The 23,857-nt window shown below is 40.8% G+C and overlaps 1 protein-coding gene and 1 pseudogene across 2 annotated transcripts in view; both read right to left on the bottom strand.

The window, feature by feature from the left end:
- The window catches only part of BICRAL (BICRA like chromatin remodeling complex associated protein), a 96,640-nt gene that overhangs the window by 54,267 nt on the left and 18,516 nt on the right, over positions 1–23,857 (bottom strand). For both annotated transcript variants that reach the window (XM_054569368.1, XM_054569367.1), the window contains exon 2: positions 18,873–19,139. The gene's annotated coding sequence lies outside the window, so the exon portion shown is untranslated. The remainder of the gene's footprint in view (positions 1–18,872; positions 19,140–23,857) is intronic.
- On the bottom strand, positions 4,791–6,314 carry LOC129067455 (hsc70-interacting protein-like; annotated as a pseudogene).

The following is a 23,857-nucleotide window of genomic DNA, read 5'->3' as shown; positions in this document are numbered from 1 at the left end:
AAGCTGTCTGATCTTCAGAGAGATTTGTGACTATAACACAGCCCTTTTCCTTGGGAAAGAGATAAAAGACTTTTCATTTAGTTGGTAAGTTGACCCTATATTATATCACTTCTGGGTCATTTAAAATAGGACAGACCCGTAGTTCTATTATCACTGTTATAATCATCCTTTAGGGCAAATTAGAGTCATTTTTATTTTGGTTAGAGTAATTTTTTGTTTTTTATCTTCTTTGTTTTTCTTTTTTTGGTGTTTTTTAGAATAATTTTTCCTTAAGAACACCTTATTTTCCTCTCTAAGGATTTAAGTTCTTAGATTTTTGCTTCAGTAAAATTATCTTTCTATGGAGGTTTGTCATTATATAACTTTTTCTTAAACTTCTATTGATAGCTTGTAATGTTTGTTAATGCTGCTCTTAAGAGTGCCATAATTTTTAAAAAGATTTTATTTATTTTCAGAAAAAGGGAGGGAGAAAGAGAGGGAGAGAAACACTGATTTGGTTGCCTCTTGCATACCCCTCACTGGGGACCTGGCATGCAACCCAGGCATGTGCCCTGACTGGGAACTGAACACTTGACCCTTTGGTTCACAGGCCAACACTCAATCCACTGAGCCACACCAGCTAGGGCAACAATATCATAATTTTTCTTTAAGAAAGCACATTGAAATAGCATGATATATTAACCAGTATTGTTATAATTTATCATAATAATAACAAAGAGTCAATTCAATGATTATTTATTAAAACAAGCCTGTGCTGGACAGGCAGTGTAAAGGGTTAAAGGAACATAAAAGACCCACACAAGTATATAAAGTGTCCCAGCTCTCAAGTAGCTGATTATCTCACTGAAAAGACAAAACACCTATATCTGAAATAATTTTCCAAACTGCAAGAAAGCATTACTAACGTGCATGAAAATAGCACATGCTAGTAGGGATATTTACAGTCACATTAACCCCCTTTTACAATTAATTGATGTAGCAAGGCACATGAGATGATAACTGCAACAGCAGCTAACGTTTTCTAAGTGCCTTCCCTCTGCCAGGCACTTCACACAGTTCTAATCCTCCCAACAAACTCCTGCCAGGTATATAGTATTACCCCTATTTCTACAGAAAATGTAGGACACTTGCCCAACATTGCAGAATTTGTAAGTAGCAAGACAGAAGTTTGATCTCAAATCTCTTCTCCCCAAGCCTTGCTGTTTCTCATCTCTGAGTGAAAACATGAGTTTTGTAAACTTTGACCTCTATAAATATTTTCCACATCAAAAGATGGTAATTGAGAATCTTAAAACACTTTCTCCCATAGCAAAACTCTTGCTCCACCGTCAATTAAAATTCTAAAAGTTTTAATCAACTTATCTTAAGGTCTGTTTGTTTTTTCCTGAAGAAAGGGAAGCATATCATTTAAAATCTATCACTATAAATAGGTATGCATAAGTAGGAAGAATTATATGGGCACTGGCTTGTAGAAAGCAGCTTTGGTAACACTGTAGCTGACAGTAGCATTTTAGTCTTTTCCACATAGGACTTCAGGGAAGGGAGTCCTTTAAACAATAACAAAAAGGATGGCAGAGGTTCCATACCAGACCTCTGGCTTTTAAAAACTCATTGTTTAGCACACTGACTTTGCCACAGAATCCTCCTTCCTCAGCTCCTTACCCCCCTCCCACCACCTATTAACACCTAGAAGGTCTAGAGTGGCACAGCTATCCAAGAGAAATACAGTACGACTCACAAGTGAGAGCCACATGTGTAATGTTAAACTTTCCAGTAGCCAATTTTATGTGTAATTCAAAAAATTTTAAATTACTGATTATAGAAACATTGATTTGTTGTTCTACTTATTTATGCATTCACTAGTTACTTCTTAAACAAAACAAAACAAAAAAAAGATTTTATTTATTTATTTATAGGGAAAGAGGAAGGGAGGGAGAAAGAGAGGAAGGGAAACATCCATCAGTTTCCTCTCACACGCCCACAGCAGGGGACCTGCCTGCAACCCAGGCATGTGCCCTGACCTGGAATCAAACTGCAACCTTTTGGTTTGCAGGACAACATCCAACCTACTGAGACATACAAGTCAGGGCTCACAGGTTGCTTCTTGTATGTCCCCTGATAAGGGACTGACCGAACCTGCAACCTTGGAGTATTGGGGTGATGCTCTAACCAACTAAGCTACATGGCCAGGGCCAAGTGTAATTAACTTTAGTATATTTTATTTAGTCCAGTATATCCAAAAATATTTTGGACTAAATAAAAAATATTTTTATCTAGTATTTATTGATATTTAGATAACCATTACAACATTCAACTAAAAATCAATGAGATATTTACATCCTTTTACATACCATGTCTTCAAAATTTGGTGTGGACTTCACACTTAAAGCACATCATAATGGTGCTAGCCACATTTCCTGTGCTAACAGTAATATGTGGCTAGTGGTCACCACACTGGACAGTTCAGGTCTATAGACTTATAGAACTTAATTTAGGAAAAACACTGGCCTAGAGGTTCATTTCCCCTTGTTAGCCCTTATGGATACCACATGTGAAAATCTTTAAGAGGATTTAAGAACAGTTGAAGAAGTATGATTAATATTTACCCTAATTATTTATATAGGACTTCCCAGATTTTGTTCATGGGATTTTTTTATGGAAGAGGGTTGGAAGAAATAACTCTTATTTTCACCAGAATACAAACCACACCCCCTCCCCAACACACACAGATTTAATTTGGAAAAGGAAAAAAGTTGAATATTAAAAATCAGTTCCAAAGATAGCCCTGGGCAAGCCTAGACTGAAATAATCCTAATCTTCTAAGAAAGAAAGTTAATGTCACATGCTTCTTACATATTTAAAGATTTTAATGTTTGTAAAAATTTATTCATGTTTGTGTAAAATGACCATAATTACATGGGAGAAAAATATCCAAAAGTAAATTACTTGAAAATAAGAGCAAGCCAACTATTTGCTAAAAGGACACTAAAGACGATGCTAAGAGCTCCTAGATCTGTTACTCTTAAGTAAGTCTCACAACCGGCTCACAGACCCACTTTTAGAAACAAGAAAACCAAGGCTTGCTCTAGGCTAGTGGTTCCTAATCACCTAGAAGCTTGTTTAAAATGCACATTCTCAGCCCCATCCCAGACTTACTGGACCAGGAACTTGGGGGTATTAAACAAGCTCTCTGGGTAATTCTGACACACACTTAAGTTTGAGAACCACCAGATGAACACAGAACTGGTATTTAAACCGAATCTAGCTCCAAAAGCTATGTATTTTTTTTTTTTTACAAGTTTTTGTTTTGTTATGTTTTGGTTGTGGGGAGCCTGTAGGGCGGCTGGGTGTGATAAAATATACTGAATATAAAATTCACCATCTATGCCATTTTAACTACACATTTCAGTGGCATTAAGTAATTCACATTATTATGCAGCCAATGCCACCATCCATCTCCGGAAGTCTTTTCATCTTGCAAACCTGAACCTTATACCTATTAAACCCTAACCCCTGCTTTCCCCTCTCCCCAGCCCTTGGCAACCACTACTCTACTTTCTGTCACTATGAATGTGACTACTCCTGGTACCTCATATAAGTGGAATCTAGAAGTCTTTTTCACCCAAAACCTTCAACTGCATGAAGTTTAGAAAGTATAATAATGCACAGAAAAGAAAATGAAGATTACTTATGATTCCACTGCCTAGAGGTTACTGCTATGAACTAGAGTGTGCCCCTCCAAAACTCATATTGAAATCCTAACTCCCAATGTCACCATGTTTGGAGACAGGGTCTTTAGGAGGTTATTAAAGTTAAATGTGGTCACAAGGGTGGGACCCTAATCCAATGGGGCTGGTGCTGTTCTAAGAAGAGGAAGAGTCCTGGCCGGTGTGGCTCAGTTGGTTGAAGTGAAGGCCCGTAAACCCAAAAGGTCATGGGTTCCATTCCCAGTTAAGTCACAGGCACGGGTTGTAGATTTGGTCCCTGGTTGGGGCACATGCAAAAGGCAACCGATCGATGTTTCTATCTCACATTGATGTTTCTCCCTCCCTCTGTTCCCCTCTCTCTAAAAACAAACATAAACAAACAAAAACCATTTCTCTTTTTTAAAAAAGAAGAAGAGGAAGAGGCACCAGAGCTCCTGTGGGGACACAGAGAGAAGGCTGCAGTCTGCAAAGCAGGAAGAGGACCTTCCCAGCAACCAAATTAGTGGGTGCCTAGATCTGGGACTGCCCAGTCTTCAGAAGTGTGAGAAAATAAATTTCTGTTGTTTAAGCTGCCCAGCCTTTGATATTTTGTTATGGTAGCCCAAGGAGACTAATACCTTGGAACATTTGAGTCATTTTCTTTAGTATATTCTTTTTTGTTAAGTGATATTTAAGTGAATATTTAAATATGATATAAATATGATTATACTCAAGCGGCAATGCCCAGTCCTAGAAGGAAACATTAGCTGACAGGAATAGTTCACTTTAGTTAAAAAGTCTATTTTATTTTCTAAGGGGGACTATTCATTCAATTTACTGTTAGCAGACTAATCTAATTAAATAATGCTTTAATATTACTTTTTTATATTAGTAATAATTTTAAAAAGCAGTGATAGCTAAGGCCCAAATGGGTCGAGTATCATGTTTATGTTTTATATGCATGATCCCCCACAAACTCCCTCTGAAAAGTAAATCTCAACCCAGATGAAGACACTGAAGCACATCCCCTCCGAGAGGTTTTGTAACCTACTCAAGACAGAGCAGCAAGGAAAAGAACAGGAGTTGGGATTCAGATCTGCCTGGTTCCAAAGCTATTGTTAACTAGAATGCTTCTTTCTTTCTTTCTTTTTTTCTTTTTTTAGGTTTTAACACACCCTTTTAATGTGTTTTTAAATATTTTTTAGATTTAAAAGTGTTTAAGCTTTGTAATTCCTAGTAGGAAAACATTATCTGAAAGAATACTATAATGGCAAACCATTGCCAAATGTTACAGACGCATTTGGGGCAGAGGGTAGGGATTCTTTTCAATGCACCCCAGCTTTCTTCATGAGAACGTCAGAGGTACACTGGTTTGTATTATTGTGACATCCATTGGGTGATCCAAGTTGCTTTTCCTCCAGCAAGGGCTTTATTTATCAGAACGGCATTACACTTGACCTCCAAATTTGGCTGACAATTTACTGATTAGATTCATAACCTTTGGATTGCTCTGATATTTTGACATATTTGCCAGGTTCTGGGCCACATCCTGGAAGGCCACCATAACTTCTGGATCCTGCATGGCTGCAAGGACCTCCAGATCACTGAGAATTTCATGGAGCCCAGGCATTCCCGCCATTCCAGGCATTCCTCCAGGAAAATTACCCAGCATTCCCCCAGGAAAGCCACCTGGAAAAGAGCCACATTGAGCTCCTGATTGTTGTCTGGCTTCTTCCTCCCTCTGGGCTCTCTCATGTTCTTCCCAAGCCTTCTTAACCCTTTCCATTCTTTCTTTGATCTCTCACTCTTCACATTTCCACTCATACTTTCTTCAACGTTCTGCAATTTTCTGGGCCCTTGGTTGAACTTCGTTCAGCATTGCACTAGTATCTTCATCATAATCCAATTTACATGCAAGGGCAAGATCATGGGCTGCTTCTTCTCAATGGCCCAGAAGTCTGTGTGCTTTCCCTCGCCATTTATAAGGCTGAGCTGAATCAGGGTTTATTTCAATAGCTCTATCACAATCTTGGATAGCAGCATTTGGCTTCTGTAATTTGATGAAGACACTGGCTCTTTTGGCATACAGAATGGCCAAGCGAGAATTCAGTTTGATGGCATCTGTGAACAAATCAATGGCTTTCTGTAGTTCACCATCATTTAGGGCATCAATGGCAGCCACTTTTTTATCATTGGCCTGATCCATCATCTCCTCGGTTATCTCTACATTTTCATCTCCCATTTCCTGAGGTGCATCAGTGTCTGCTTCAATCACACCCTCATTGTCAATTTCTAGATCACTTTCCTCACTTGATGTTTCCTCTGTCTTTATGTCTTCCTCCAACTTCTTACTATCTGTTTTTTCTTCCTTATTTTCTTCCTATTTGGTTTTATGAGTAGCCGGTAGTATTTTACCTCCCATGCTCTCCACCCACTCCCTCAGGAAGCGCATTTCCTCGGTGTGCAGAATGCTTGGATCCTGCCTACACATTTTCACGAAGGCCCGAAGCTCGCTCACTTTGCGGGGATCCATGGCCGGGAAGTGGCGGGAGGCAGCAAGCGTGGCTAAGGTTGCTAACTCGGCGTGACCGTGTAAAAGGGCCTAAGTCAAATCACTTCCTTGCTTGAAAACCTTTGATTTACTAATAAGGAAAAAATCCAAATACTTTGGCCTTGCATTTAGAGCATTTCACAAACTGATCCTAAAGTTCCTTCCTATTATTCCTTTTATTTTCCTTTTCTTTTACAAACTTCTCACTCCATCCAAAGACATTTCCTTCCTTGCCCCTTTAATGCCTCACCTAACAGTTCTTTGCCACCTAAATTCCTCTGCTTATGCCATCACTTGGTCATCAAATTTCTTTAGGCTTCAGTTCAAACTCCATTTCCTAGATGTAACTTTTGACTGCTCATTCTCTTATATCCCACACCTCATCCACCAAGAAATCCCATTGGCTATACTTTCAATATAGATCCAGATTCCACCCACGTACCACCTCCACTGCCATCTCCCTAGTCCAAGCTATCATGTCGCATCTGGTCTCTCTGCTCTCGTTCTTTTATTCTCAACAAACTATTCACAACCCAAGCCTCAGAGTAATCCCTTTAAAACAGAAATCAAAACCCTCCAATGTATCCTCATTTCCCTCACAAAAACCAAAATCCTTTTCTATGCTCAAAATCTTCTTCTATATAATGCCCTTCACAACTCTCCTCCAGCCCCCCCACCTCTCTGACCTCTGCCGGTAGCCCTTGCTGACTTCCCACGCCTTGCACTCACCAGGTATTCTCAAGTCTCCGGCCCTTTGCATTGGCTGCTCTCTGCCTGGAATGCTGTTCCTTCAGATATACTCAGGCTCACTCCTTACTTTCTTTAAGTCTCTGCTCAGGTGACCTTCCATGACCACCTTCCCACCCCACCCAAAATTCCACATCTTCCTTATTTTGCTTTATTTTGATTCTTCAACTTACTACAAAGTTTACCTAGATTTATTGTTTGTCTTCCCATGAGAAAGAGGGCTTGGTCTTTTGTTCACTGAGACATCCTAGAGCCTAGAGCGGCACCTGGCATACATTAGGTGCTCATCAGTATTTGCTGTATGAATGATGGATGGATGCCCTCAAACACCTCAAAGACTCTCTCCCCCTTGCTCTCACTTATACCACTCATATGGCACTTACCATGTACTGGTGTGTATTTCTCTGTTACCTATAATCCTCCTAGCTAGATTTTGTGTTCCTGTACTCTCCAAGTGCCTTGTACAAAACTAGCACTTAGTAAATACTTGATGGTGAAATCTCAGCGCAGTGGCGTTTGCTTTGACAGTGGATAACTACAGTAATACTTTTCAAATTCCATTTAGAAAACACTCTGGAAAGCAGTATAAGAAAAAGCCCAAATATTTCATTTTAAATTAATTTTAAAAGGATGGAAATATTTTAGAGGTGTGCATATATAATGTAAATACATTATACCAAATCCATGTCATGCTCTTTAAAGAAAATACAGGCTTTGTGACTCTTACAGTATCTTATATCTTGATGACACTCTTGAGAGTCAGGGTCAAGGTACCATCTTGATAGTAAGGTAATTTGAAACACAGAACATATTTTAAAAATAAGTTGGAAATGTATGTGGTATGTGACAAAAATAAAGAGTTAATGTCAAATAGGTTTTATGTCACTTTTTTTGATCTAATGATAGCAGAAAGTTCTAACTGGGGAGCATCTAACTGTAATGAAGAAAATGTGTTCTTTAAAACAACTTATCTAAATTTTTACTACCCGTGTATTACAGAACTAAAGCATTTTTGAAAAACAGTTTAGACAACCTTCTACCCTTAAAGGAAGATCTTCCCAGTCACATGGCTGTATGGAGCACACGCACAGTTCTGTGTGTGTGCTGGTGGGGAAGGTCTGTGAGCAGACCCTGCATGACTCCTGCTAATTTCTTAGTTGATTAAAACTTTAACATGACAGTGGAAATGTAAAAACAATGAATAGTAACGTATTAGTACTCATAAAATATCATGTAAAAAAGATAAACACATTTTCTCTGGTATGGTTTAGGTGTTTTGTGTGGCACATTATTCATTTTACATTTCCAAGTTAAGGTTCTCCCCACCCCTCTGTTTTAAACGGCATGGTTACTCAAATTTCATTTTTCTTTGTACTGCTCTCTGGACATCTACTTTCAGGTTGTTTTACCTACATAATATATGGCATAATGAAAAATGACTCTAAGTACATATCACATGACATACAAAGTCAGACTAATAAAGAGGGACAAGTAAAACAGTTTTAAAATTTGAAAAAAAATATCTTGAGGTCTATGGATAAAAGCAGCTCCAAACACAGCCTGTTGTAAATCTTCCTTTTTTAAGTGCAGTCACACCTGGAGAAAAGGGGTTGGATGTTCATGGATTTCCCCATTCCTCACAGAATTAGAATACAAATGGAAAGAAAGAATAAATGGACCTATATCTGAATATATACCTTTGCACTTCTAGGAAACATCAAAGTTAAAAGAAATCTAAACATAGCCTCACTCATTTATTCTAAATCCTAGGAGAAATACTTCCAAATCAAAACCATACAATCAAAAATAACTTTTACTCTCAGTAATCAGGAGAAAAAAACCTAACAGTGTCTATACATGGAAAGAGTTACTTTTAAATCTGAAGACATTCCTCCATATTAGGAAAAAAATCTATTCTACCTCCTAGGTTAAGTCCAATTTAAAAAATTAAAATTTGCTTTAGAAAACTTTCCTTGATATTAATTCTAACTTTGTAACACTTTTGTTTGCCGAAGACAAATTTAATGATTTTAAACTTAATCTCTCAAAATGGCATCCAAGTTTCTCTAGTTCTACTATTTATTGAGAAATCATTTCTGAAAGAATAAATTATAAACCACTCTAAGTTCTATTTGTAAAACCTTCATGTAAATTACACTAAAACTAAGTTTAGTCAGTAACTATAGCTTTTCTGTTTAATTCAGGGGAAATGCTTAGGGTACTAAAAATTATTGCTAAGGCCCTGGCTGGGTCACTCAGTTGGTTAAGAGTGTTATCCCTGATACAACTGATAACGTTGTGGGTTCAATCTCCAGTCAGGGCACATACAAGAATTAACCAATAATAATTAAAAAAATAAAAAAATAAGTAAAAGAATCAACCAACGAATGTATAAATAAATGGAACAGTAAACTGATTTTTTTCCTAAAATCAACTTTAAAATTTTAAAAATAAATATAATGAAAATTATTGCTAAAAAATCCACTGATGGGGGTGCCCAAATCCTATACAGTATTTTCTAAGGAGCACTGAATACCAATTTTGAAATAAAAACTTAACCAAGAAATCAGATAAACTGATTTATCTTTTAAAAAAAAAAATTACAATAAAAGGAGTCTTATCTGAAAAACGAGTATACTATAAGCAACTTTCAAAGATGGTTGATTCAACACATACAACTGCAATCTCAATACTCCTTACTCATGTTCAAAATATTGACATTAGTCTTCATAGCAAATTTTGAAATTTTCTCCCGCAATACACTTACCACAAGATTTTGAAATTCTTCATCTCCCTAAATTAGGCTTACCACTAATAAGGAGTGAGAGGGTTGGTTCTCACTGGGTGAGGAAGAAAATTCTAGTTAGTTCTTGCAGCTTTGCATGAAGCACTATCTCAGACTGTTTGGTGAGCAACATGATGCTCAAGAGCCCTGTCGGCCCAAGTGAACTCAAGAATCCCCAGTGAGAATGTTTCAACATCGTTTACTACTGTTGCCTATCAGGGCTAACTTTTCTTGTAGAGTTAAAAAAATAATTACTTTTGACATGTTAGCTCACTGGCCACAACTGAATAAATATAGGTAGGTCATATATTCAAACTACAGTATGACCTCTTTAAAATAATGTTTCTTTAAAGCAAATCACACTTTGTATTATTTTAAATACTTTCTTCCCATATCTGTACTATGATTACTGTGCTTACCTTGACAATATTTCAAGCAGAGGAACAATGTGAGCTACACAATATCAATTTTAAATACGTTCTTATTTTTAAAAGATTCTCTTTTCCAATTAGGATTTTTTTAAAAAGTGAAAGATATGATTCATAATCTCTGGTTGCTACCAAATAGAGAGGCAAAATGGGTCCCATGTTTGACTCATCATATTATGCAAATAAAAAATGGAATTATCTGCAGAAGGGGCAGAATAACTGCTTTGACCTAAAATTTGACCTCTCAACCCGAGAGATCCCTTTTTTTGGTCACAATTTTTATTTAACTATGAAATCACCAATTTTCTCTATTCCTTCTATTGAAACAAAGGTCACCCAATTTTAAGACCTCAAAACGTTTACCTAGTAGGCAGTCATTTGTAGATTAAATTTATACATGGGTTTGATACCAATGGCACCATGTATGATGCACTGGTCTGCAGTATATATTCAAATCCCAGCTCTGCCCCATAGTGATATAACCTTGGGCAAATTATTCATCCTTTCTAAACCTCAGTTTTTATTACCTAGAAAATCGAGACAAAACCAATTGCAGGGTTGGTGTGAGAATTTCATAATATTAAACCCACCAGGGCTTGAAAATAATATTGAGGTTTAACAAATATTATTTCCTCCCCCAACTTTTTTCCTTGTGAAATGTTTGAATTACAGGTTAGGACACAAAATTTAACTGCTGATGATATAATGAAGCATACTGGATTTAGGTTGAACTGAAATGAGCCTTTTCTAGAAAGGCAATACCTTTCATTCTTCATTCCTACACATTCAGGGTTTTTATTTCAGGTACTTTGTGTTTAACGTGTTCTCAAGCTAGCCAAAGAACCCACGAAAACAGAAAATGTTCAATTTTACAACTTTATTTAAAATAACTTGTAATTTAAACATCACAGCTATATAAATTAAAGTTGATTAGGCTCAAGAAGAACCTAGGTTTAACACCTGGTACAGGGAAGTCTCAGGATCTTTTCCTGAGTGGAAGCAAATAAAGAAAAGCAAATAAAAAAAACAAACAAATCAAGGCCCCCAGCTGCTTCTCCCCAAGACCTCGTTCACCTTCCCTTACAACATGGGTTAACATTAGCCTCTAGCTTCTTGAACTTCACTCCGAACGGCAAGCCATTCCCCAGGAGAGCCGCACCCTGGGCTCCATCTCCATTTAGCAAGGTACCTCTTACAAGATTTCCAGTTTAGGGCTTTCCTTTAGAGTCCACACTCCATTCCTTTTCTGTGAGCTCTCCCGCTTCTCCACACTTATCTACCTACCTCCACCCGCTCCTGCCAGCCCCCTCGCCCACTGTACTTTCCACTTCTGCTACAGAATGTTACTCATCCCGAGAACCATACCATGCACAGACGCATCTGGTGTTACTAATTCACATTACCTCATCACAGCTGAGTACCATTTCTTTTATCCACTTCCTGCCACATCTGATACATTCTCCAAATTTACTCCTTTCCTTAAACTCAGACTTTTGCCTCTATCCCTGACATATGACCTTGCTATCTTCCAAGTAATTGTAGACATCTATTAATATCTTGAATCCTATCATATACCCTACTCTCCTGTTCTCTAATTTCACATTACTATTACTTATTCTATATACAGCTGGGAACAGAGGAATCTCTTGAAAAGGTGAATGACAGCATATTCAGAGGAACGAATGGAGAAAGAGGTTAAGAGGAGTGCCGCACACTTCTACTTGGTATTGTCTGAATCTAAAAAATGGTTTCCCAATACTTATTTCAACTGTACCCCTGAAACCTATGTAATTTTATTAACCAATGTCATACCCCAATAAATTCAATAAAAAAGAAAAAATTACTTTTCTCCCTCCCCACCTCCCCAAAATAATGATTTTTCTCATCATCTACACTCAGAATGTTAAATGCTAACACTGATCACATCCAATAGTCTTTCTTCTTTTTCTCTCATATCCCTCGGTAGTATAAGGCATCACTGATCTCCACCTATGTCTAAAACCTATGTCCCTTCGATTCCCATCTTTCTCCTCTACCTGGGTTCTCTAAGTGGTTAGTCAGCAAATGTTTATTGAATGTCCAGCTTGTTTTAAATGCTATGCTAAAGGCTTACATCAGTGAACAGAGAAACAAAGTAAGATTCCTGGGTCCTACCCTGGAATCTCTCTCTACAGGTGGCTGTTAAACACACACAAGTTTGGGGTCATGATAGGAGGGAATACTCTCTTTGGTCTCAGGTAAGTTGACATTTGATTTCTAAAACTATTTTCTTCCATAGAAAATAGAGTACTTTGCAAAGAGTTTGAGGTAGTAGGCAAAAAACATATGTTCCTGCCTCAATGTTTAAATGTTAATTTTTTTTTCTTATCGTGGTAAAATACATACATAAGATCTACCATTTTTAAGTGTACACACATTGTTGTGTGACTGTCGCCACTATCCGGCTCCAGATCATCATCCCAAATTGAAATTCTATACCCATTAACTCATCTTTAACCAAGAATGATTCACGGGTAAATTCAGGGCCACCACCCCCATTAGCTTCCCTTGCTGTCCTGCGTAGCTAACAACATTCCAAGGTTCAGCTCTGCAACCACCCTTCCTCCCTTGCTCTTCTCTTCCTCTGTCACACCTAGGAGACAAAACCCCAGTCTTGGTTGAACTGATCACCTGCCTTTTCTTTGTTTCCTATGTGACAGCGGAATGTTACAATTAACCCTGTTGACTGGTTTCACCTTAAATTCAAACCTCCTCCCTGCCCCTACCAAGCCGCGGCCAGGCATTCCGTGTGCCCAGCCATCCTACTCGCTTCCCCCTGCTATCCGAAGCAAGGCGTCTCAGCCTGAAATCAACCATGCCCCTTCTTCCTCCACTTTAATTTGCTAGACTTGCCTCAGAAGCCATCTATCCTACCTCCAATTCATAAATTTCCTTGCACCTGTGCTCATATTCTCTGCCTTCTCTCCTGCTACTGCAAATCGTCTTGCTTCCACTGAAGGCAGACCCTCTTGTCTTTTGAATTCCTTCTCACCTTCTAAAGAACTCTGTTCTTTTGGCAGTCTTCTCTCTCTTCTGCCTTAGTCTCTCCATCTCTACTACCTATTCTCATTAGGCTATTTGAAAATGCTCTTCTATTTCCCATCATTTTTTTAAAAGAAAGATCTTTGACCCCGTTTCTCCCCCCAATCACTGCTATGCTGTTTATGCCTTCCCTTTACAACAAGCGGTCTGCGTTCCCTTCACTTACCATCCTCTCAATGTGTTCCAATCTGGCTTCCATCCCCATGTGCCACGGAAACTACTCGTCAAAACAGCCACCCCAACAATGCCAAATTCAAATGGACATTTCTCTATGCTCACTGTTCAACTTCTCAGCAACGTTTTGCAGATGGACCATCCTCTTTCTTGAAAAGGATAACTCACTCTCCCACCTCAAGGGCCAAAACTTCTCAGTCTCCTTTAGCCACTGGAAGTGTTTTAGGGCTTGATCTTGAGGCCTCTGTGATCACAAATAATCTCAACCAGTTCCATGACATACCATGCGTATGTTAGTGAGTCCCAAAATTTATGTCCACTCCTCTCAGCTCAACTTGAATATTCACTGATACTTGACTTTCCACTTGGATGTCTCACAAATATTTCAAAAAGCATTCACAGGCTCCACACACACATCTTGTTACCCACCCCTCCCCACTTGCTCCTCCCATCTTCTGCAACTAGCAAAAGGCACCATCAGCCCCCAAGGCTTAGGCCAGAATCTTGAAGCCATCCTTGAATCCTTTCTCCTTCCACAGCCAACCCATTAAGCAAATACTTCTCATTCCACCTCCAAAATACATCTGAAACCCACCACCTACTCTGCTCCACCTGCACTGCCTCTGTACTCACCTATGATACTATCAATCTTGAGCTGACTATTCCAAGTCTCATAACTGCCCTCTCTGCTTCCTCTCTTCACGAAACAGCCTATGATCTTTTAAAAACAAAACAAAAACATATCACTGCACTAATTAAAGCCCTTCAAAAGCTTCTCATTCTCATTGAAATAAAATCCCCATACCGGGTACTGCCTAATACAAGAGGTCCTGTAAGATCTCTCCAACTCCATCTCAGTTTGTTCTCCTCCTGCTTCTAACACCCATGACCTTCTCAGCTCTTCTGGTCTTTGCACTTGTCCCCAAGCTAGGTTCTTCTCCCCAGCTTTGCACACAGCTAACACAAGCTCATGTTTCAAGTCCCAACTCAAATGTCACCACTTCAGAGATGCTCCTTGACTTTTACTAGCCAGTCAGTCCCCATAACACTTTTAGATAGATCTGCCAGCTTATTAACTTCTAATAATTTTTTTAATCTGTAATTATCTTGTTTACTTATTGTTTCCCCCACTATACTGTAAGTTCCATGAGGGCAGAGATCTTGTCTTGAATTTCACTAAAGGCTACTTTAAAATAAGGAAGCTACTGTTTCCCTCTAAGCAGATTTTACTTTTAAAATATATACTCTTTACCGTTTTCCCCATTACCATTTAGTCCCCTTATACCCCCCTCCCCCCAGTGATCACCACCCTGTTGTTCATGTCCATGAGTCCTTTTTCTCTTTTTAAGCAGATTTTAGATTTCTCTTCCTTTCAAGCTTTATTGGAGTTTAGTCAAAGAATGTAATTACTTGGGCATTTTCGATGAAAAACAAGGGGAGAAAAGCCACAGCGGCGGTCACAGACTAGAACTCCACCCACCCACTAGTCTAGACTGGACACAGACTGTACACAGGTATTCAACAGTTGTCCTTCCAAAAATTTTAAAAGGTGGGCATAAATTTTGACATCAAAAAATCAAATTTTCAACCATTTCCTCTAGCAATTACTAAGGAGAAAAGTGACTTGAGAATAAAGAAAGGGAAGTACAAAGTCAGTCAAATATGTGGTCCTTGCTCCAGAGAAGTTAATGATTTCATCACTAACTTGGGTTCTCATTTTGGTCAGGATGGCTATTCATCACCACTGGTGCTGATGTTTTTTCCCAACCTTGTGTCCGCATGCATATTCTGTTACCAGGTTTCATGTTTAGAATAACTTCCCCATCTTACTTCCCAAAACCCAAAAAATAAAATTCAAAATTCAAGGGGAAAAAATCCTTTTTCCAAGGACTTATCTCCAGACTTTTATTTCAAGATCTTTTCTACCCTATCCCTAATTTATCAATCCCGGAATCAATTGTATTTTCGTTAACATAACTGCCTTGACTAAACTAGATGGTACATCTAGACCTAAAGGACCGTGTTATTTAGCTTCTCAGTAGAATGAAATAGTAGGCTTTTAAAAATGTACTGAGCTCTTAACCTTAGGATTTTCTGTAAGAAAGTAGTTTTAACAATTTGGTAAGAGGCAGTTACAGGAGAAAAATAAAAATAAGAATGGTGCAAGGAATAAACTGTTGAAATGCAGACTGATATGGACCAAGTCTCATGTTCCCATTCTAGAAGGGCCAGCAGCACAGTATAGTGATGTTTTGAATGCGTATCTGCGGCACGCAGGGACCATCTGAAGAGCTTCAGCACAACTCTGACCACTGGTACATATTCCGATACAGGGAGGTCCTGGATGGGCCAGAATTTCAAAATTGGAGGGATTCAGGAACATCAAGAAGTTGAAAGGTCAGCATAAAACTGAAACTGCCTAATATATTAGAGCTTTTGAAAAAAAAAACACCCAACACTAGCCCTAATAAACAATGAAGAGGTGATGTTGCAAATCTCTAAAAACTTCTCCCCAGTGGACTCTAATGCTCCAATTTGGAAACCACCGGGTCAGAGCCAAGAACGTGGCTTTTGGGATCTAATGTCAATTCTACCCCTTAAATCCGCAAGACCTTGAATATCTAGGTTAACATTAGTTCCTCTCTGGTAAAGAGATACTAAAATAAATACTGCAGCCATGGCTGGTGCGGTTCAGTGGACTGAGCGTGGGCCTGCGAACCCAAGGGCCTCTGCTTGGGCTCCGGAGGCAGCACCTGCCTGGGAGGCGGCCGGCCTGTTGGGGGCATGGGAGAGGCAACCAATAGGTGTCTCTCTCGCACATGGATGTTTCCCTTCCTCCCACCCTTCTCGTCTCTCTAAAAATCTTTTAAAAAAATAAAAAATAAATAAAATCAATATTGCAGGGATGATATAATAAATAGGAACTAAAGCAAGCACCACACACAGTTCTTTGCATACTGTATAGCGTTTGTTTTTTTACAAAACACGAGGATACACTTACTGGTGCTACTGTGTTACTTTTAGCCACTAGAAATTAACTATTTACTTCCCATCTCTGTGGACTCCTAAAGAGATCAAAGGTTTATAGACTTTCTCCTCCTCCCAATAATCTTTTCAGTAACAGTTAAAAGCTACACCTCTCTTCATATGGAGCTACTACAGGACTGATACTTACATGGATGCTTTTAAGGAAACACTAGTGAGTCAGGGAGCCGAAAAGCCTTAGGTTGGTGAGAGAGACTACCCCAAACACTGGGCGAAAAGTCTCAGAGTGAGTCAAAGCAAGTTCAATTTTTCAGATCACAGTTCTAAGACACTTTTGATTTACTACCGTTGGGAATAATATGAAGGCCGCCAAGAAGTTTCACATCACTGGAACCCATTACCTTCCCACAATCTGACAACTAGATAAACCTCTCCGGGGTTATTTTAAAATACAACCAACTAAAAAAATAAAACTAACGTAGGGTAGCTACAGAGAACCATGTTAGTGGAAGACAGTCATTGTCCTGGGCTCTTTTTGCAATTTGTAACCTGGTTTCACTCTACTCTCAAAATTAATGGGAAGAGGGTGAAAGAAAAGCCTCAATGCCCTGCCCGCAGCCAGGTCAGGGGAGACAAAGCCGTCCAGTTTCAGGCAGCAGGAGAGATGACGGGAACCCCTAACCTCAGTGCTGGCCGCGGGGATGCGGGGTCAGGGAGGGAATCCACCAGCGGCCAGCCCGAACCCGCAGCCCACGCCTTCCTTCAAACACAGGTGGTAAGGAGCCGGATGCCGCCAGCCCCAGCCCCTTCCCCCTCTAAGCCAGCGACCTCGTCTTCTGGGCCTGAGGGCCTGGGTAAGGAAACGGGTACGCAAGCCCCCGGCTGGGCAGGGTGGCCCCGACCCCACTGGCCGCTTTCAGCACCCGGAGCGTGGCTCCCGCTTTCCCCGCGCCTCACCGCGCCCGGGCAAGCGAAGCGCCCACGAAGGGCGCTGCCTGCACCGCCAGGAAAGATGGCGCCCGCGGAGCAACTGCGCCACCAGCTCTGGCGATCGGCCAGGCTCAGCGCCATCTTAGCACCTTCCAACCGCCGCCGCCACCCGCCCTCTTCAAAATCCCGCATTCGGGGCGACTGGGGGGCGCGGGCCGCATAGGGCCCGCGCACTGTCGGCCAAAATAGTGCCAGGAGAGTCTCCCTCCTCTTCAACCCGGCCGCGGGGGCCCCGCAGTAGGCGCCTGGCTGGGCCGCGGGTCTTCCGCGCGCCGCGAGGGCTCGTCCGGGCCGGGCTGCGGGTCCTCGGCGATGCTCCGGGGTCAGGCGGCGAGGAAGGGGCAGTCCCGCTGGCAGGCGCGCGCCAAGAAGCGGACCGGGGGGCTGGCCGGGGCGGGCGGCTGGCCCCGAGCTCTCTCTGCAGCGGCCCGGCCTTCGCTTTCCTCGCCGCGGCCGCCCATAAAAGCGGCAAGGAGGAAACCGGGATGAAAAATAAACCTAGACCCCGCCACCGCCTCCTTTCCCACCCTCTCCCCTCCCCCCACCCCCGAGACGCGGGGTCCATTTTGCCGAGAAGAAAGAAAATGCGATTCACACCCAAGAGCTTCCGAGGGAGAAAAGAAACGAGGGGGGGGGGGGGTAAAAACAGAGGGGAGGAGATTGGAAAAGCTGATTTTTCTTCCTCGTCCGCCGTCACTCTTGGCCCTCCCTGCCCCCTGCTCGCGGCCCCGCCGCGCCGTCCTCCCATTGCCGAGCCCAGCTCCCTCCTTCCCTGCTCCTGGCGGCTCCGGGGGGCGGAAAACACACTCACACTCGCGCACACAACTAATTTTAAACCGGCTCAATCAATGAGTCATTAAAAGGCTTCCCTCCCCTCCCTACCCCACCACCAACCGCCACGCCACCCCCCTTCCCAGGCTCTCCCTCTCCCCGCTCCAGAAATTTGCATCCGCGGAAAAGGAAAAAAAAAAAAAAAAAAAAAAGGCAGGCACTGGGGCCCCCACGCCGCCGCGGCGCCCCCGGCCCGGCCCCGCCATCCCCTGCCCGCCCGCGCCCCCGCCCGAGACTCTGAACTTGGTCTTCCCGGGGCCCGGGCGGCGCTGGGAAAGGCATAAACACTCGATTCCCCTTTTCTCCGTGTCCATTAAACATCCACCCACCACCACCATCACCCACCCACAAACCCACCCCCCCCCCAAAAAAAAAAAACACAGCCTTAGCCAATAGCTCTCTGGGCTGAAACCTAATATCCTGGTTTTGGCAACTCGGTGTTTAATTTGCTCCTCTTTCTTTTCTGTCTGTCTGGAGATAGATCTCCTCCAGTCCCCCCTCCCTCGCTTGTCCCCTCCCCGAAGGAAAGAGGCAGAGGAAGGAGGTTGTGTGTTTTTTTTTTTCTCCTTGAAATTTTTATCACAAAATTATAATACACTCAAAGGGAAACTCACCGTCATGAAAAAGCAGTGCCTTGTCAACGGGGTTTCTGCGCCATCGCACCAGGGGCGGCGGCGGCGGCGGCGGCGGGCGCGGGGCGCGGGGCGCGGGCGCGGGAGCTCCCGGCCGAGCGGCGCCGGCCACACGCGCTCCGCTCTCTCTCTCTCGCTCACCCCCGCGCCGGGCGGCGGGCGCCCGCTCCCCGCGCCCGCCCGGCCTTCATGCTCTGCGCCCGGGCAAACCGCTCGTCTGCTCGTCTACCTCCACACTCCGGTTCTCGCCTAGCAAAAGATGTTAAGATTAAAATTTTTTTAATTAAAAATTTTTTAAAAATCAAGCTCCAAAGATGTTATTTCCTGTTTCCATTGGGATTTTTTTAACTTCAGAAATGTACTGGTTTACTCAAAGAAACAGGTTTATTTGACTCTTTAAAATAATGAAAATCTACAAGATACGTGCTATTCTCCGCAGGCGCCCTTCACACACACACACACACACGCGCGCACACACACACACACACACACACACACACACTCTCCAGTTCCAGCTTGAAGGGGGGGGGTGTTAAATAACAATATTTGTTTAGAACTCTTATTAGAACAAGCCCCAGTAAATACTTTTTCCGCATGTGCTTTTAAGAAAAACTAAAAGGTCACTTTTAACTTAGTTATTTGGCAAATAACTGATTCTTTCTAACTTTTAAATGTACTAAACTTTCATTTGCACCACTCTTTCCATTCCAAAAAGCTGTAAAAAACCTTATCTGTGAAACCTGTATATCACCATTAAACAGACAAGACAAAACAACTTTATCCGCCAAGATGAAGGTGAGGAAATGTCACACTCAAAACATCCAATCCTATTGCCTTCTCTTTATGTGTAGATATCCTTTATCACCACATTTGTGTAACTTATGTTACATAATCCCCCATCTTAAAAAAGGAGCTACCCAACCTTTTAAGTGTAATTACCACCCATTTTAAATCTCGAATCTCATTGTTGAGAGTCTCCATAAACCATCTAGCACATTGAGAGTGTTTAAGTAAATGTTAATTATGATAGTGTGGATTGTGAGGGGGTGCCTTTGTGGTCTGGATTAACTACATTTATTTTTCCTGTAAATGCCCACAAAAATATAGTGGGGGTTTTGTTGTTGTCTTTTAGTTTAAATAAACATCAAGGATAGATAAAGGATGAATTGTATAAGGTGTGATTCAGGTTTTTAAAAATACGTACGTGAGCCCCTGAAATGTTCCAAAATTATTTTAAATTATTTTGTAATGCATACAGCAACGGAGTCCTGCAATAAACAGAATGCTGAAAACTATGTTCCTCAGATATTGAGTGACTTCTAAATAAAACTACCCCTAGATTTATTTACATGAAATTATTGTTTAGTTTCTGTATCCCCCTTAGCATCAGAAAAGATAATGGTAAGTGCACCTTGCTTGCGTATGTAAGGACACTATAGCTATACCATATTGCACAAAATAAATGTCAAGCTTGGCATACAATGTTGTCATATTCAAGACAGATCTTTAAAAAAACAACAAAACACCATATCTTGTTCTAGTAACTGCCACTCTGTCCTTCACAATGTATGTGTTGTATTTAAACATTCCTTAAAAATACATTCAGTGATTTTGTATCACACAGTATCATCGAGGTGTTTTCTCACATGTGTTTCACAGCCAGCCAAGGCCTTCCTGGAACAGTAGTCTTTGCATAAATTAGCATATTTCTCTACACCTGACAGTTGGACCAACCAGTTTTCTAATTGGCTTGGGAAAATTTTAAACATGTTTTAAAGTGCCTTTGGATTGGTTGGAATTTAATTATAATAACCATTTTGAAGAATTACATTTCAAAAAGAGTCCATGGATTATTCATTGCAATTAGGACCCACCAAGCAAGTTCTACAGCTGTTGCTCCACAGCTCCAATGAAATATTTATGGGTTTCAGAAAGCTATTCTCCCAAGTCGGCCAAAACCCCAAAGAAACACAAATCTGACTTTGAAAGATCACCAAATAAAAATGAATTCATATACCCATAGAGTGTGGATACTCCAGGCTTTTAAAAGAATGTCCAATATAAGAGCCCTGACATTTACTGACAGCCTACTAAGTGCCTCCTATATACTTACATATATTATTAGCTGAGCCTTCATGAAATCCTTTAGAATAGGCTTAGTTATTCTGATTTTGCAGAGGAGTCTCCTAATGGCTTTAGTCGTTTGCCCGCAGTCATCAGTCTAGTAAGGGCTGGTGGGGGAAACCCAGGTCAGGATGATTCTAAAACACCCTCTCTTCAACCTCTGAAAAGGACCTTGGAAACAAGCAGTCCTTGCTGCTTTAATATAAACAGGGTTCAGTGCTGCGGCATGGCAGAGGGGCAGCCCTGTACTTCGTGAATACCTACTTTGAGAATGCCAGTTGTCGAATCTAATTTTAAACTTTGGGGGGGGGTTTGCAAAATATAGGGACAGCAGTGGGGAGAATTTCAGATTACCAGGCACCCCCAAAATTGAAATCATTTAATATAACAAAACAAAAAGCAACTTCTTAATTTTTCCCATGTGATTAAAAACTTAACATTTTAAATAAGGAATAGGCTTGTCTATGTAAAATTTAAATTATGGTTGATATAGACAGGATTTTGGTATCTAAATGTTAAGATGAGAAAACCTTTTAAGAGGAAAATTCTTAAAATGGCTTACTATATGCAAGTAACTTTAACTGTATTGTCTATAATTTAATTATGTACAATTAAATGGTCACCGGTTGGTTCTTATCTGTGTAGGTGACCTAGAGAGAAAGACAACTGGACACAGGAAAAAAAAGGAAGATGTAATTATAGTTGAAATATTCTCGCTTGAGTTTGAGCCTCCAAATAAACAGGCCCAGTGTCCACATAACAATTAACAGTGAAAATGCTTTTGTTTTTTTTGTATTCTCCCCTCCAAATGTTTCCCTTTTTGGTTGGCCATTCTCAGAGTGAATGCAAATGCTAGACCAAATGTGTACCAATCACAGAAATCCCAAAATATACCAGATGAGTTAGTAAGTGTTCTACATAGTGGTTGTGAAATAAAAATGTAAGAAATCTCAATGTGCATAAATAAAGTGCATACCTTTATTCGTTCCCCTAGAGGAACTTAGGTACATACGGGCTATAGTGCACTGGCTCTGTACTCAGATTGACCTGGGTTCAAATTCCACCTTTGTCACACACCAGGTGTGTGGTTATGGGCAAGTCACTTCACCCTTCAGTGCTTCAACTTCCTCATCTATAAAATGGGGGTAATTATAGTACCCATGTTTGAAAGTTATTTTAAGGATTCAGGAACTAGTGCATGTAAAATGTTATCATGGCACCTTATTTTAGTTGTGTGTCAGGTTGAACCATGTAAAATCTTCCCATGTAAATTCCTGGTAGCAATCTCATGTGATTCAACCTCCTACATCTCTCTTACGTCCTTCCTGGATAGGAAGCTCCTCAAAGGCTTTCCATTCTCTAAGGGCCTAGCAGAGTACTTTATATATAGTTAGCTTACAACTAATACGTGTGTGATGAAAGAGAAACAGTCCCATGACAAGATATACAAGAATATAAGAAATGAGTGCCTCTGCCTATATGCCAGGGTGGGCAAAAGTAGGTTTACCATTGTGAGTACATCAAACAGAGTTTATTCATGTATTATTTATTAATTATGTATCATTTTCTCATATTAAGGAGGTACAGTAAGTCTCCCTGAACCATATTAAGCCATTACTCAATTGATCACAGGCAGTATAGCCTTATAGTTTAGTTCTCCCCTCGCCCTCCATCAGTTAGAGCTTTATCATTGCCACTTTTTAACAATGTGCTCTCGGCCTTTTTTTACTTCACTTACCTCAGTTTCATCATCTGTAAAATAAAAGTAACAATACCTATATGTCCAGTTGATAGGGGGACAGTTAAATGATACTAGGTATATAAATCCCTGGCTTTAGTGTCTGATATAGAATAAATATCAATAACAGTTGCCATTATTGTTGTGATTAATACTATTCTTAGAAGTAACATGGAATTGTTTTCAAAGCAATACTAAACAAGAAATTTATTTGGAGTGATCACAAATGTTTTCAATACTATGTCTATGTTATTATTGTAGTTGATACATGGATAAACATTTCAAATCATCTTTGTAGAGACTAAGGCTCTCTAATCATGACATATTTCAAGCTGGTTATTTTCCTTGACGGGCTTTAAAGTAAAAACCTAACTCCTAACAAGCTTCTAGTACACGGAAAAGGAGTACAAGCAGAACAGTTTTTTGGAAAGAAGCATTCAGCACTCCCACTGGCCTTGCTGTCTTACACATCTAGCCTGTTTTCCCCCAGAGGATGTGAGGGGGAGGACAGTCATCAGGTTAGGAGGGCACCACATGCTGTTGGAAGGCATAGCTGGGAGGTGTCACTCAGCAGCTCCCGGGCCCCAGAACAGAGCCTTCCTTCCACTCCATGCGCAGGAGGATGGTGGATTGTAGAGGCAGCAGAAGAGAGGTTGCATAGGCTGAAGGGTACACCTATAAAGCACCCTCAGAATGTGGTGAGAAAGTCAACCTCTAAGAGAGAGTACCCAAGTGAAGGGGCTTGCTCAATAAATGTCAGTGTCTTTTCTGGAAATGAAATGACCAAGACGTGGAACCTCTGAAAAAGGAACCAGCCCTCAGAGATGACTTGGGGAGGGGGGGGGGAGGAAGTATAACCTCCATAAGCATTTTGATCACTAAAAGCACTAAAGAGCCACATTCTTAATTTGAGTTCAGGAGAGTTAGTCAGGTATTTTAAGAGTCCACATGAAATACTCTGCAGACCACACCATTCTCTTTTTCCTAAATGTCTGAATTACTAGTTCCATTTTCCAGGTACTCTGATACTGTAAAAGGTGAGGCAAGGTACAAGTACTAAAAACCTTTTAAAAGTACTCTTGTACCCAAAAAGGTTTATAACATC

The sequence above is a fragment of the Pteronotus mesoamericanus genome, unplaced genomic scaffold, assembly GCF_021234165.1.
Source record: "Pteronotus mesoamericanus isolate MK-2021 breed Mesoamerican mustached bat unplaced genomic scaffold, CSHL_Meso_final contig_20, whole genome shotgun sequence".
NCBI lineage: Eukaryota > Metazoa > Chordata > Mammalia > Chiroptera > Mormoopidae > Pteronotus > Pteronotus mesoamericanus.
Note: the sequence above shows the minus strand (reverse complement) of the source record. Positions and strands in the feature narration are given on the sequence as shown.